This window comes from Pelecanus crispus, chromosome 2, assembly GCF_030463565.1.
Source record: "Pelecanus crispus isolate bPelCri1 chromosome 2, bPelCri1.pri, whole genome shotgun sequence".
Classification (NCBI taxonomy): domain Eukaryota; kingdom Metazoa; phylum Chordata; class Aves; order Pelecaniformes; family Pelecanidae; genus Pelecanus; species Pelecanus crispus.
This window is the reverse complement of record NC_134644.1, coordinates 27156991-27171543: the sequence shown is the minus strand read 5'-3', so window position 1 is coordinate 27171543 and position 14553 is coordinate 27156991.

Genomic DNA, 14553 nt, shown 5'->3' with positions numbered 1-14553 from the left:
AATGCCTACTAGGACCAAACTCCCCTGCATAGGACTGCCCTTCCTTAAAAGCTTCATGCATCTACCCAGTCTCCCATAAATTTCCTGTGGCTTTGAAGGCATCAGAGCAAAGGCCTGTGTACCCTAAACCCTTCCCATTGCAAAGATACTTGGATTGCATATAATCTTAAGGAGACATAGCAAAAAGTCCTGCTTCATCATATATCCCTGAGGAATCAAACTGATGCGGAGAGATGGGTTGTGGGAACACAGAGCAATCAGCTACAGACTGTAGAATTAGCTAAATTCTGCACCACTTGTTTGTCTGATTACAGCTGAGACTATTCCTGCAATGTGGTTTTATCATGAGAAACACCTTTTTGTTAAAAATTGCCTTTCCCACCTGTCAGGTATTTTAGTAGCTCAAACCTCAAACGGAACAAAAAAAAGTGGCAAACCAGACCGCAAAAATCGTGGGATTTCCATCTTGAATCATGACATTTCAAAAAAATATGTTTTTTATTCTGCTTTTTGGCTTGAAACTACTCTGTCTTCTTTTGCTAATGTGTGTGATAGTTTCAGATTAAAAAGCCAATTTATGCAAAAAAGTGTGCTTTCCTCTGCCCGTATGAACGGAGATTCCACTTACTGTCTGCACACTCCTAAGAGAGGAGTAAAATAAAAAAATTATTTCTTCTGCCTATTTCCAAAAAGAAGTGAAGGCTCAGGCAGAGAAGGTAGCAAAGAGCTTTACATTGCTCAAATAACTGCTCACATCCCTGCTGTATGGCCAAGTGAAAAAGGGCAAGTCCATTTCTAACACAGTTTGAACTACCCTTTCTCTGTACTGTAAACATTAGAAGCATATAGCCTTTCCTCTGAAACAAATATAAGACTACTCAAACAAATCAATTGGGTATAAAGTGCATGGTTTTTCTGAAATGTTTACACTGCACATTCTTTGCAGGATATCCAATATAATTTGTAGTATGTATATTTGTATATATACATATATCATATGCATATATAGTGTATGTACTGTGGTACACATACCACAGCTGTTCTTCCTAGTTTGAATTTAATTTGAAGTTCTAGATTATCTTTGTAATCCTTCTCAACATGCTGGCAGCTCTGAATTAACTTTTCTCATTTAATCTAGAACTGCTAGTGTTGGGGAACATGGTAAAAAGATGCTGAGCCATGGGGAGCAGTTTAGTTCTATTTATATAATGTCGCATACAAATCTTTTCCAAAGGAACTTACCAACCTGGGACCAGCCCCACATACATGTATCCATGACTAAAGATGCAACAAAATGGAGTGATCATACCCCACATACACATACATGAGATGTGACATTGCTTCTGAACTATTGGACAGGTACAGAGGAATCATGTTTATTTGAGGGATTATGCCATGAAGGAGGTAGCTTGGTCTGGGAACTACACAAATCATAGCAAAGCTGCTCAGCAAGGACTACCTTCACCTCCTGTCCCTTATGCCTCTTTCTTCTGTGGCATCTCTGACTGTGAAATGACCAGATGATTTCTTCCCACTCATTGCTCCAAAATCTTGGATCTGTGCAAACCTCCTGCCTGGATGCCACTTGCAGCTGACCCAAGATGGAGCAGAATAAGAGCTGGCAAACCAAGTGTGTCAAATCACTTGTGCCAGGTTGCAACCATGGAGGTCCCCTGACAGTAATAAACATGCTCAGCTGGTCACAGGGGTTCCTAGAACCTCAGATCCTGGACCCAGGGCAAAGAAAACTTTAGCATGTATTCCTGGGGAAAGCATCCATGGAGGACATCTCCTGGATGTTCAACACCAGACAAGATTCCAGCCACCTCTCAGAGGCAGAGATGAAAATTATTTTGGTTGTTCTGATTTCTCTGCAGTTCTGCCAAATTCTGCTGATGCCATAGTCCCATCCCTAGAAATTCAAAGACACAGATTAGGTAGTTTTGTTGCCACACTCCCCTCCTTTGCCTATGCAAACACTGTGTCTATCAAAATGAAAGACTTTCCTCTTCTCACCACACAAAATCTGTAAGTAACTCAGTGTCGAAGTATATGGCAAGAGCGTATCTTTCCTCTTTAGAGGCCATTGTGATTACAGACTGTGACAGTCTTGTCGTCAGCACCTCTTTAACTTCAGCTGTCCACTTTGAGATTTGAGCATATCTCTGTAAGAGTATACGATATGAGTAAAAAATATGATTTAGCACTCTTTTTATTGGTATTTCTTTATAATTAATATTACTAGGAATTACCTATTAGGAAAAAATGCTCTCCTCATAAATTTGAGTTGAGCAGCCACATCCACCACACATTATCTGGTAATGCCTGAACTGAAATCACAAGTCTGGCATTTATTCTCCATGTGACATAAGGTAAGAAATTTTATGCCAATATTTCTATCTGTAAAATAGAACATATTAATATGTACTCACAGTAAAGATGTAAGAATAAGTTAGTATTTGTGTGTTAAAATTTAATACGTCTGCTGCCTAGTCCTCCTCATGCCTCTGCCTGGTGGCAGAAGCAGTACCTTTATTATTCATGCCTCACACTTTTATTTCAAACCAAAACTGCGTGGCCCAAGGCTTTCTACAGAACAAATAACGCTTCTGTTTATTTCTGGGTTGTTGGGGTTTTTTCTCACACAAACGTGTATGAGACTTCATAGAATCATGGAATGCTTTGGGTTGGAAGGGACCTTTAGAGGCCATCTAGCCCAACCCCCCTGCAGGGAGCAGGGACAGCTTTAACCAGATCAGGGTGCTCAGAGCCCCGTCCAACCTGACCTTGAATGTTGCCAGGGATGGGGCCTCTACCACCTCTCTGGGCAACCTGTTCCAGTGCTTCACCACCCTCATGGTAAAAAATTTCTTCCTTATATCCAGTCTAAATCTATTCTTCTTTAGTTTAAATCCGTTATTCCTTGTCCTGTCACAACAGGCCTTGTTAAAAAGATTCTCCCCATCTTTCCTGTAGGCCCCCTTTAAGTACTGAAAGGAAACTTAAAAGGAGACTTAAAAGGATCAGGGCTGAAATAAGCTAAAATATCTGTGGAATGGGAAAATAAGGCAGAAGGAATTTTATCACAAATGAGAGCTGGGCTTATCTACAGGGCCGATGAGGCAGGCAATGCTGCAGTCTTGCGTGGCAGGAGCAACCAAGATGATTCACACCAAAATGCAGCAATAGGGAAACTCCGAGGAGGGCCCAGTGCTGGGCAGGCCAGGAACGGCCCCCGGCCCACGGAAGGCTGTGGGAGGAAGGCCCTGAGGAAGAGGCCGTTCCCCACTAGCAGCCGCCACACACTTCACCCGTATGGGTGCTGGACCGGAGACGAGCCTGGGGGCTTTTGGTACGTGCAGTGACCCGTGTTTCCACCAAAACAAAACCAAAAACAAACAAACAAAAGGCCACGGATATTTAATTCTTAGCGACAGAAGAGAAAAAGGGAAAAGAAACCAGCGCCCCTGGCCGGTGTCAGCTCCGGACACAAAATGGCAGGAGGGCGGGAGCCGCGGGGCCGCCCGCGCCTCAGGCTCTCGGCGGCGGCGCGGGTGGCGGCCAGCAGGGGGCGCTGTGGCTCCGCGCCCGCCGCGCTGCCCCCTCCCGCGCCGCCCGCCGCGGTCACGCGCGTCCCCCCGAACCGCCAGAGGCCAAGGCGAAAGCGGGAAGAAGAGCGCTTTTGCCGCCGTAGCAAGAGACCGTTCACCCTGCGTGAGAGGGATAAGGGAAATGCCATCCACGTGTGGCGGGGGCCACCTCAGGGGAAGTCCCACAGCTGTAGGGAAATTGCCTCAGAAGCTGCAGAAGAGCAACCGCGAGCAAAAGGCGTCCCGAGTGGGACAGGGCCTTCCCCTTCCCAACACCTGGCACAGGTGACACCCTCAGACAGGTCCACGCTCAGTCCCCTCACAACACCGCTGGTGTTGTGAGGGGACTGAGCGTGGACCTGTCTGAGGGTGTCATGTTGTGAGGGGACAGAGCGTGGACCTGTCTGAGGGTGTCACCTGTGCCAGGCCCTCCCCATCGCTGCCACCATTTTGGCAGATGCTGAGCAGAAGGACCAGAGACCAATGGGGCTGCAATGAGCAACCTGGACTTCGTCTAACCGCAAAACACCCGAGCTGGGACGCTTCACATAAGGCCCGATCCAGGTGGCAGTGTGGCAAGAGTTAATGCATCTTGAGTGAAAAAGACGGGAGGAGAGTGGATGGGTTCATCTGGAGGGACTTACCCTTGTTCAGGGGGACCAAGGAGAGCCAGCACCACAGGGAGTTTCTCACTTCGGGTTGATCCCAGCTGGAAGCACCCTCCAGTGAGGCGAGTATTGGCTGTGACAAATCTGTATTGCTTTAATTTGGGGACTCTGCTGCAGAAAGCTTTTTCTGGTTTCCCCTTGCCTATTGGAACCACAAACCTTCAGTTTATGTAACCTGTCACAAGACAACTTTTGACTTCCTCTTCTTAGGCACTTGCTTGTTCCTGGCTGTTGCCTAAAAGCTCAGAATGAAAAACATGCTCTTTCCTACTCAGCAGCTGTGTTCCCTAGGAGGAGCTTAGGGCTCCACCACTTCTTGCCAAACTGTACCACCAGCTTCAGTGCAGCTGTGGCTGCATTGGTAGAGGTCTGGCTTTGCAGGAGATGGGAGAGTGAAGAAGAAAGTTGCAGTAGCAAAGAATAAAGCAACAGTTATGAATTAATAATGAGAATAATGAGAAAAAGAGAGAAGGGAAGAAAGAAGACCTGTCCTCGTGCTAGCTTCCCACCTTCTTCAACAATAATTCCTGTATTTAAGTCTTGTAACTCATGGAAATGAGAAAAGAGCACAGACTGACAGATTTAGTTCAAGTAGTCAAGATGGATCCCATTTATGCATATGATGGGATGTGGGTGCTTCAATAAAACAAAAAAAAATAGGAAAAAATACAAAAAATAACTCAGACATGCTCCATACTATGAATGCAATGTTGCATGAGTTACCGTGTCATGATGTGGACTGCACAGCAGAGGAATGTAAGAACCGACAGCCGAGAGCCTTGGTAAAACCCCTATTGGCATCAGTGTATAGGAGGTTTCAAGATAATCATGATCAGTGTGGCCACAGGGATGATTTGGGAGTTATATGTTAGTATATGAACATGCTCTCCCAAAAGGCCAAGTAGAAGGCAAAGATAGAGAAGGAATGAGAGTCTTGTTAAAAGGAGAAACAAAATGGCATTTTAAAGTCCTGCCTAGTTAAGCTGTTTGTAACAAGTCTTGCAAGTAGGGTTTCTGTAGAAGAACAAGAAAAGACAACTAATCTTTATGGTTAAATTTCTTCAGCCTGCCATTGTCATGAAAAGGCAAGTATCAGAAGAAACAAAATTAGCATAATAGTAAAGAGAAATCATCTTTCTTGAGAACAAGCTGAAATGTCAAGGACTTAGGGTCTATGGTGTGCTGATAAGACACATTAATGTGTGAACTTTCCCTCCCAGAGCCATCCATCTCTATTATTACTGCCCGGAGATGGTTCTGTGTCAACTTTGCATCTGCATCGGTAACTCACTCTGTTCAGCCATCTGTTCCACAGACATCAAACTGTTAAGAAACCCCAGTACAGCACAATCTAGTCCAGTAACACAGAAACAGAAAAGAAAAGATCTCATTACCATTTGAATTCACAGGCTCTCCTGTGATACACATACAATATTTTTTATATTGACATGAACATGGTAATTTGGTGAGTAAATTCTTGGTTATAACAAAGGGATTAAAATCAAACACTTAATATGCAACAGCTATGTTCAGAGACAAAATAATTATTGAGTTAAACTATGATTTAAGGTAGTTGTTTCTCAGTTTGCAGTCTTTAAGTGAGTTAAGAAAACACTCCTATTAATGAGGATGACTATTACATCTTGCCATTTTAACTGCTGAAGAGATCGCCACTAATTTATAGTCTGAATGAGATAGGCTTTTAAAAGCCAAGATCTCAGAAGAAAATTGTGAGACTAGATTGTTGACAGGTTTCTGGTGCAATTTGAGGTTTCTTGTTTTGTTTATATTTATTCAGGTCCATATATGATAGAAACTTAGGATTTTTTATTTCAATTGGCCATGTTGTTTTCTCAATTAATATGTCCCAAGAGCTTGTAAAGTTATATCTGCCTAATTCAGTGACTTGTGATATTTTTTCCTAGTTTTTTTTCACACTATAGAGCTCATATAATTAAAGGCCAGAGAGCTGGATTCCATTCTGGCCTGTAAATCTTCGACAGAACTGGTGCTGAAGTTTCAATAACAAAATCATTATTGTGAATGATTACTGAGCCAGAGAAAACCATTTATTGACATTCAGATTCTTAGCTGAATTTGCAGATGCTGCGAAGTGAGAAGATTTGGTGGGAGGTCTGCGAGAGGCATTGAGACAGGATCTTACCCTCACATTTTTAGAGATCTCTCCTTCAGAGAAACACTCGACTCCAGCATTGTTTTTGGGCTTCGGGAGACAGGGACTGCAGAATTGTGCAGGAGCAACATGCTCAAACCTCACTCAAAGGAAAATGAATTTTGTGTTTAAAACAGTCATCCTGTTGGCTAATTAACATGTGATCTGATTGGTAAATTAGCCTGTATGAAGTTTTTGCTACCATTTTAGGTATTTTCAGTACCTAAGGGCTTTTATTGTTTAAAGGCAATTCTCCCAGGAAGGAGGCAACGATTCTGCTTATACACTGACCCTGTAGACTCTTAACACATTATTAAATGTGATCATCTGTTGTGAACATAATCTCCAGTGAAGAGAGCTGGATATACAGCCTGATACAGTTTGCGACTGTGTAGCATGCATCCCATTAGATATGCTATACTCTAAGCCATGTGTTCAATTCTATTATGTCCTAAAGGTTGAATGCAACCTTTCTGGTTTTACATGATGCTCTGACCTGCTCACACATTAACAGTGCACAAAGCCTGTCTTTGGAGCTGAAGCTTGCTCAGCCTTGTTGCATATCTTTCCTTTCACTTCTGTCTTTGTTTTATATAACTCTCCCCAAACTGTCTCTTGGAAAGAAATACACCAGAGTTGTGTCCCCCAACAGAGCTGTGGTCTCTAAGGAAACTCGTGCATTAATTAAGGAATAGTATAATGGGTATGGTTTTGTTTTGCTAACCAGTGCCCCAAGGAGCATCGTTTCACTTATATAAGTATTTTACCCCTCCCCCCACTAGCAAATATCAGCATATTTCTGTTAACTGTCATGTGGGTATGTTCAAAACAATACTTATGAGATAAAATTTTGTCTTTTGAAATAGCAAGCAAATTGGCACATGAATGTAATTTCTGTAGTAACTTGGCGGCGCTGTCTTCTCTGGTTACTGGTTGTTGGCCTCCTCCTCAAAACATTCTAGTATTGAAGCCAACACCCATGGCCACACACTGGGTGTGCTTGGCAGCTGCAGAGCCCAGATGCCAACCACTGGAATGCATTTTATGTACCAGTGTCTCTGCCTGTGGCTTGGCTTCCTGGCCAGCCTTTAGCAAAGTCTCTTCTCTGGACTCATCTGGCTCCAGCGCTTGCTGCTCTTGCAGCTGTGGAACTGAAGCAAAAGCAATTTACAGACAAGCTGTCTCACCGTTCCAGGAACTGCTTGCCTGCACCAGCTCCTAGCAAGATACATACACTGAGTCCTTTTAGCATGTGAAAAAGAGATGTCCCGCTTGTCTGTACTCACTGTGGAGGACCGAGTGCATGGGTTGACAGGGGTCTGAAATGGCAGAGCACCCTGGTGAACCTGACAGACGCCACTGAAAGATACTTCTTGATGTCAGGCATGGAAGCCACTGTCCACTGAACTCCTGAGCGAGGCAAACCTGCAAGACACTCCAATTTCTCTATCACGTCTCTTTCAAGTTCCTTTTAGCTAAGACCCCTGAAAAGTACAGTATTGGCTCAGCACCAGATACTTCGCTTATATGGACTTGCATCACTCTCTTCAGCAATTAGTGTGGTGATCTAGGCATGGATTTATCTCTACTATTCCACAAGATTTTTTTTTAAAAATAAATAAATAAAATCCACCTGGCAAGCAAGCTGTCTCATTGTCTGGATATATTTAACAAGTATGAGAGCAGACTACATTTCCACAGAAGATCAGTTAGTGTAGCATGCAAAAATACAGCTTATTACCATATGTTATTTATTGAGTAGCTTTTTGTAGTATAATTATTAATGTTTTATGTTTTGTAGGGCTTCTGATCTTAACTCTTTCGTTGTAGCATTCCACTGTGGTTTCTCCGCTACAGTATCCTCTAGACTTTCACATTTGTCTGCAAAACTGGCAGCTCACTAAAGACATGCCAAGCAGAACACTGGAGGTGTGTTTTGCTACACGCCCACAGTACAGTAATTGACATAGCTGCAGTTACATGCATCTAACTCCCTTAGAGAAACATACCCAGCTTCTGTTAAGAAGCTACAGTAAGAAAATGTTGATGTATCAGATACTGAAACACTTACCAAGCTGAGACTGAATTGCAACCATTGACCAAAATACTTTTAAATGTCTACAACACTAGAGGGATTAATTTTACACCCCTTACTTGTCTTGCTTTGGTGTTCACAAGGGTAATTCATTGAAGGGTAATCTCTCAGCTTCCCAGGTTGTATTTAAGAATGGCTAGAACCTGAGAAAGTGCGCAGTTAGTTAACCATCTCATCTTCTGAACTGTATTTAAGAACAGTTATGTTGGCAATAGAAGACAACACATTTAGTACATACACTTTTGGACAATGTATGCACACACAGGAATGAAAAAGTGTACAAGATATTACTACATGCTCATCTGGAAGGTGTCCTTTGGGGGAAAAAAAGTACTAATTTGTGTTACATTCTTTAAATAATATTGTGCGAACGTATAACCAAAGATTATGGAACTGATTATTTTTTGCCTTAACACTGATACAGCTATGTCTTGTAACTATACTTACTTCAGTGCTGTCATTACCGATGGCATTGGTGCCACTGGTAGCACCATTATCTGCTGGTGTTTTAAGTAATTTTTGTGCAGATTTCTCAGTGCACTTTTTTTCAGCAAGGCTTTTTTTTTTAACAATAACATTAAAATAAAAATTCTACAGTATGGTAATATTCAGTTAGGACTCTCTAAGATCTTATTCTAAGTGAGAGTTCCTCTCCTGATGTTTAACCTGGAGAAAAAAAATAGAGAGTCTTACAAATCAGTAGAAGCATTGGTAGAAGAGGGAAAAGGTGTAGTAAAATGGCAAGAGGCTAGTGAAAAACTTCAAGGGAAAATAACAAAATGTAGAGGCATGATGACATATAGAATTCAGTGTAGGTAAGTCAAGAAAATCAAATTACTTGTGCATGTTGATGTGCTATAAATCAGCTGGGAAAACCTATGTATTATTATAAACTAAAAAAATCCACTCCATTTTTAACACTCATTGAAAAACAAGGAAGAAATTAAGTCACTCTAAGAAAAACATTGAGAATAATATTGTAAACATTTTAATGCCATATAGAAACAGTTTTATCTCTCTAACCTGAGTGTTAAGATCATACGAGCTCAAAGCCAATATGGCAAATACTACTTTATTTTTACTCTCTCATTAATTCTTACTATGGCAGAGAAAGATTTCAACACAAAGGCAGACTAAAACTTTTGAGGCAATTTAGTTTAGGGAGAAGGGATATTAGAAGAGAAGGTGAAGTGTAGAAAATGATGGTGTAGAGAAAGCCATTTAGACATCTGTATTTTGCTTCTTATACCCCAAAGAGTATATCCAGTGAAATTAGTAATAATGAGTATCAGTCAGTGAGTGAGTGAGTGATGTTTTCTACAATGAAAGTCTGAAGCATACTGTTGGAATACCCACTGAGACAGAAAGCTCTGCAGTACTTTTTATAAAATGGTTCAAACATTTGTTTGCATCATATAGATGTTTTCTATGTGGTTAAGCAAGACAAAATCTGTCAGACATATCCACCTTCAGTTTGTAAGAACCACATAAGTGAGCTATGGGATACATTCATCTGAAAGGCCTGTTAAAAACCCAGCTCTCAATGATGAGTGTTCCCCTTTTGTAGAATGCGATTTTCACTATATTTACTTATATGGCCATCATTGTGAACTTGTTTATCAAGGCTTACATTACATGTTTTCTCTTCAATCACTTAAATGCCTGAAAATAAATTCTTGTTTATTCTGAATGGACATGAAGATCCCAGGTCACCTTCTACTGAAGTAAAATTTGCTCGCAATCCCTGGCCAAATTCTCCTTCCCTAGTAAAGAGCACAGCTACCCATTAGCGACTGTATATACATGCAATGTAGATGTAGATGGTGATAGATATTGTATATGTGATGTACCTACATATACAGTTTTACACTATGTGGATAGATACTGGAACTTTCTGCTGAGTGTACATGTGTATGCATGTGTCTGTACATGTGCAACTGTCAGATATGTTCCTTTGTATTTATTATGTTATTGAACCTTTGAGACAAAATTACTATTAAAAAGAAGGGGCCTCATCTAAGTGCAGTCTTTTAGAGCCCAGCATGGGTTTTGCAGCTCACAGAAACATGCAGTCTGCCTCTATTTTTCTTCTTTCATGGAAGAACATTGCACAGCAATTGGCGTTTGTGTTTACCGGAGTTCACATCTCAGGAAGCAGTTCAAAACAGAATGCAAAGGAAACTAATGTGTTACCAGAGAGAGGAATATGGAGAAGTTAAATAGTTAATTTTTAGTAGGCACAAATCACATTTCCATCAAGTGCAAGCAGTCAGCTGTTATTGTAGGTCACTAAGATACAATGAATTATTTTCTGCAGTTCGTGGAAAACATTAGGCAGCTGTAATAAAGTCAATGGTATTTCCTTCCTTACTGAAACATTACTTCAGCAAAACCCCCTGTTTTGTTAAAATGCCATTTCATGCTTGATAAAATTTCATTGATTTCTTCTTTTTATATTTTTCTATTTCTTTTATTGATTGCTGCAGATAGAGAAAACACTGAGGGAAAAATCAGAAGTGGCTTTTCATGTTCAGATGGATGACGATTGATCTAAACTAAAAAGGCTATAAACGGAAGGGGGAAGGGAGCACTTCAGTGGCCTTTATATAACATAGATATTCAGTCCAGGAAACATACCACAACATAAATGTCTTTTTAAGGCATTAAAACTCAGCTTAAACAAAAGCTGGAGCATTTCATACCAAAGTTCATCACATTTATTTTTCCTTATGTATTTATCCATAGTTATCTGTAGTAACATACAAAGTTACTGTTTCCAAAGTTTATCTTGCTTTATAAACACCTACTTAAATCCTGCATAAACTCTTTAATAAATCCCTTCAGGTCAGACAGTAATACATCTTTTATTCTTGCTTTCTTTTAAGATCTGATGAGCATGAAGAATTTAAGAGTTCCTGGGAATTCTGAGTGAATCAATTAAGAGATGGTAAGTTTTCTTTCAGGACACTAATCAGTGGTGAATCTCTCAGAACACTGTGAATGAAACACCTTGACTGTACATATGCAAAAACTGGTCAGCCAGCTGGTTGTGCATTATCAGGAAAACACTTTTACTTTCTACAGGGAAACAGCAGCCTCAGTGTTTTAAAAATATGTACAGTCCTATGGATTGGCTTACAAACAGTAGCAGCTGGACCTCAAGTTAGGTACCCACATTTTAGTAAGCAAACTAACATTACAGCAGAGGAATGAGAAAAATGTAGGAATTAGTAAGGGTTAGAGGGACATGTTTGGATGGGAGGTTACAGCATTTTCACTAGCTGGACAGGGATACAGCTTGGATAAAACCTGCAAAGGCTTTTGTAAATGTTGCATTAACAATTGGCATGCTCACTTTTTTTAACATTGTTAGCACTGTATTAATAAGATGGAGTTTCCTTCCCCTCCTCCCTTTCAAACTACTTTACCTACTTCAAATATATGTCCAGCTGAATATGAGTTTGGAAATATCAGATCACACAGCAATTTTTCCTGAAAATTCAGGAACAGTATCCTTGATCCTGGAGAGCTAGTGATGGTTTGTAAAGGATTTTAAAACTAACATTGCTGGAGTTGATAGATGCTGGCCCCATCATAAGAGGGGGTATTAATATCTCTCTCTAGAGAAATGTGTCATGTTTGTGCCTAGGAAATAAACTACCTAGCCTAGAACCTGGCTCTTTGCCACCTATTTGCACCGTCACAGCATGGTGGCTTTCAGGAGATCTCCCTGACAGGGAGGAGCTCATGTTTTAAGGATTTAATTCACTTCCTGTTACACTTATCTCTGGTTTATAATGTGTGGCTGGTAATGCTCTGTCATCCCCAAACTAGTGGGACAAGGCAACTGGTGAAAATTGTAGAAACTGTGAGGAATCCGCTGCCTCATTCTGCTACCTCAGAGGCTTCCTGGGTTGCTGCTAGCCTGAAGCTGTGGATTTGCAATTGGCAGATAAGGAATCCCACTTCTAGTGCAATCAGCAAGATTTAAGTGCCTAGTCAGCTACAGCATTTTTGAAACTCTTAACTGCAAATCTACTTGAGACCCTTAAGTATTTTTTAATATCAGCCCTCAGCTTCTTACCTCACTCTAGTGAAGCAAGACCTTCCATCTCACATCACACCTTTTGTCCATCTCAGCTATATTGTCTGTTGTCAGCTCTTTGAAGAAGAGCTTCTCTCTCTTAGTGTATCTACACAGTGTACAACATCCACCCTGGCTAGTGAGCTCTATCAGGTCTCCGTCTGGCAACCTCTTAGCATGGGGAATGCTGGGTAGATCCATGGTTGTTCACATGCAAGAAAAACTCAACATGGCGTAGCTGCAGAGAAGGATTAGCATGGTCTGAAGGGGAACAGAATGAAGCAAACAGAGTGGCTTACTCAAGCTAGCAAAACAATGGTTGATACTTACTCCATATAGGAAAATCAAGAGTACAAGACTGAGGGCTGGAAAAAAAATCTTAGAAGCTGGAGGGCAATGCAACTTGCTTTTGGAGACTTTTATTTTCTGACTAGTTCTTTCATTAACATTCAACTGCATATTTTAGAGTGGGATAGGTTAATTTAGAAGAAGTAAAAAAAATTGTGAATTGTGCTGTGAATTCTGGACTAACAGTGAGTTAAGGGTAAATCAGTGTATACATCACATTCAGATATGTTTGCCTCTGGTCTTTGTATTCACTGCTGAAATGTTCATTCCCTATTACAAGAGTTCTGTTCATGTTTCTAGGAAGTGACGGTGGTAAGTAGCTCACTCTGTGTTGATGCTACTTTCAGTGTGCGGTTCCTAATCTGTTGCATATTTTACAGGGCCCTGCGTATATATGTGATGAAGTTAACAAAACCAAACATACTTCTGCAAATCTTTTCTGCTCCTTTTTTTCTAGCCATCATACATTTTCTTACTACGTTATTGAGCGTTGTGGATATGAATACAGCTTGCTGCAATTTCTTAGTAAGAGATGATCCTTAGGATGTTCATGTACCAGCAAAGCAACCAACTTAATTGAACTGCCCCATTTTAAGGTTGGAGAACTAACAGGAGCAGACTTCAGCCCAGTATGGAGGTCTGCATGGACATACGCATACTGTTCTGCAGCATAAAGCAAGCCTGAAGAGGTACAGCTGTAGCTCACTGTCTGTAGATGCACTTGACAAAGTTGTGCCTTGGTAATACATTATTTGGTGCATTAACTACACAAAAGACTCCTTATCTTTAACCAAACATTTCCAGAATATAGGCAAGGGGTTACTAGTCGCAATTACTTAGTTAAGACAGGCCAACAGGGGAGTTATCTGCCTTTTATTACTACTTGTCTTCTACCTGCGTTCTAAAAAGAACACATAATTTTTTTTCCTTCTATATGGACCCTACCCCATAATGAAAGCTGGTTTGTGCCATAGCTTTAGCACCAAGCAGACCCACAAAAAGCTGTGAAATTTAACTCTATGGAAAAATACCAAATGCTATTAACTAACGTGTAATAAACTTTAAATCACAGGTTTGCAGCTTGTCTTAACTAACTTTATTTGCCAATTAGCATGCCTCCATTCTTATACTGGGAGCATTTCTGCATCAGAATCTTATCTTTCCTGCAGTTAAACTGAGTAACTCATTGTCTCGGCAAGGTTAAGATCACAAGAGATCATTAGATCATCCAGTCTAATCAGTACATCACAGGCCATCGCTTTTCACTCATTCACTGCTGTACTCTAGCTTGTCTTCAGCTAAACCATGTATTCTAAGAAAATATCCAGTTGTCCTTCAGACAGGAGATTTCTCCATTTCCGCTTAGTAGTTTTCTCCCTGTTTAGCTACCACCAATTTATATTTTTTTGTTATTCTGTTTCCTCTTTATTCTAAGAAGTAATTTTTCAGTCTTCTGATAACATGAACAACATTGGATTCTTCTTGTACATGATTCTCAGGCAGCTTGGAATAACTTTGCATGCTCTTCAGTTTCTCAGTATTTTTTAAAGTATCTGACACCACAGCTGGGATTCATTTAACCCAGGGAGAAGCAC